This window comes from Cebus imitator, unplaced genomic scaffold, assembly GCF_001604975.1.
Source record: "Cebus imitator isolate Cc_AM_T3 unplaced genomic scaffold, Cebus_imitator-1.0 Scaffold355, whole genome shotgun sequence".
Classification (NCBI taxonomy): Eukaryota; Metazoa; Chordata; class Mammalia; order Primates; family Cebidae; genus Cebus; species Cebus imitator.
The window spans coordinates 1,203,668-1,205,931 of record NW_016107670.1 but is presented as its reverse complement, the minus strand read 5'-3'; the positions used below and the strand labels follow the sequence as shown (position 1 = coordinate 1,205,931).

General features: G+C 35.5%; 1 pseudogene; it reads left to right on the top strand.

The window, feature by feature from the left end:
- The first annotated feature begins 220 nt into the window (after positions 1–220).
- LOC108287809 lies at positions 221–696 on the top strand (annotated as a pseudogene).
- Positions 697–2,264: the final 1,568 nt, after the last annotated feature.

Here is a 2,264-nt window from a genome sequence, read left to right as displayed (position 1 = left end):
ACAAAACTTTTCAAATACAAATCAAACTTTGCAGATAGAAAATTTAATATTTGAAATGAGAAACATACTGGATAGGATAAACTTTAAGTTAGATATTGACCCAAAAAAAGAGCACCAAACTTGAAGACAGATTTTATACAAAATGAAACAGAAGGAAAATAAGATTTTTAAAACATGAAACACCTCTTTAAGGAAGACGTGGTCGTAGGTGGTGCGGAGCTCTGATCCGCCTGCTCATGCTCCTGACTCACCGCTGTTCGCTCTTGCTGAGGAACAAGTTGGTCAGGAAGCCACACGGCAATCATGGCTTTTAAGGATACCGGAAAAACACCCGTGGAGCTGGAGGTGGCAATTCACCAAATTTGAATCACTCTAACGAGCTGCAACATAAAATTCCTGGAGAAGGTGTGCGCTGACTTCATCAGAGGAGCAAAGGAAAAGAATCTCAAAGTGAAAGGACCACTTCAAATACCTACCAAGACTTTGAGAACCACTACAAGAAAAACTCCTTGTGGGGAGGGTTCTAAGACATTGGATTATTTCCAGATGAGAATCCACAAGCAACTCATTGACGTGCACAGTCCGTCTGAGATTGTTAAGCAGATTACTTCCATCATTATTGAGCCAGGAGTTGAGATGGAAGTCACCACTGCAGATGTTCAAGTCAACTATTTTAATAAATTGATTACCAGTTGAAAAATTAAAAAAAAACACATGAAACAAGCATCAGTAATCTTTTGAATGATATTAAGAAGTCTAGGATATTTGTAATTGGAGTTCCAGAAGAAGGAGTCAGAAAAAAAATGAGAAAATAATGGCACAAAGATAGGAATGCTCACAGTCTACTCATCAGAAACTACGGAAGAGAGAAATCCTTAAGGCACTGAAGAGAAAAAAAGAGACTAACAACCTGTAATTCTATGTACTATATTAGTCCATTCTCATGCTGCTATGAAGAAAATACCCAAGACTTGGTAATTTATAAAGGAAAGAGGTTTAATTGACTCACAGTTCAGCATAGCTTGGGAGATCTCAGGAAACTTACAATCATGGCAGGTGAAGGGGAAGCAGGCACTGTCTTCACAAGGTGACAGAAAGGAGAAATGGAAACAGGAAATGCCAGATGCTTATAAAACCACTGGATCTCATGAGACTCATTATTAGGAGAACAGCATGGAGGAAACTGCCCCCATGATCCAGGTACCTCCACGTGGGGAGCCCTTGACACCTGGGGATCACGGGGATTATAATTCAAGGTGAGATTTGGGTGGAGACACAGCCAAACTATATCATATGTCCATCAAAAACATCTTTCAAAAATTAGCTAAAGGCTTTTTCAGGCATACAAAAGTTGAGAGAATCATTGCCAACAGATCTATACTACAAAAAAATACTAAAGGTAGTTATTCAGGCAGAAGGAAAATTATACCAGATAGAAATTTGGATCTGAAATATGGGAGGAAAAAAAAATAAAAGTGGAAAATACATGAGAAAATATGAAAGACTATTTTCTTATTTTTAAAATCTCTTTTAAAGATAATTTAATATTTAAAGCAAAAGTAATAGATTGTAGAGTTTATAATATATATGGAATAAAATACATGAAAACAATAGCACCAAGTACAGGATGGGGAACTGATATTTATACCATTATAAGGTTCCTAAAACATATGTAAGGGGTATACCATTATTTGATGACAGACTGTGATAAGTTAGAGATTTATATTGTAAACTCACTAAAATGAACAACAGCAAAAAATTTATAGATAATATGCTAATAGTGGAGATGCATTACAATTAAAAAATGCTTACTCTAAAAAGAATAAAAGAGATTCAAGAACAAAGAATAGATGGAGACAAAAGAAAATATTATAAAAACATGTTAAACATCATTAGTCATTTGGGAAATACAAACTAAAACCACAATGAAGTACTACTACACACTTTCTCAAAAGGCTAAAAGATTCACTTTTAATGCCAGCTTTTGATGAGGATGAGGATCAACTGGAAATCTCATACACTGCTGGTGAAAATGCAAAATTATATATAGCCACTGTGGAAAGTCATTTGGCAGTTTCTTATGAAGTTAATCAAACACTTACAATACAAACCAGCAATTCCAATCCAAACATTCACACAAAGACTTCTATTCAAATGTTCATAGCAGCTTTATCTGTAACAGCACCAAATATAAAACAACTGGAAGATCCACCAACAGGCGAATGGATAAACTGTGAACCATGTATACAACAGAATGCTACTCA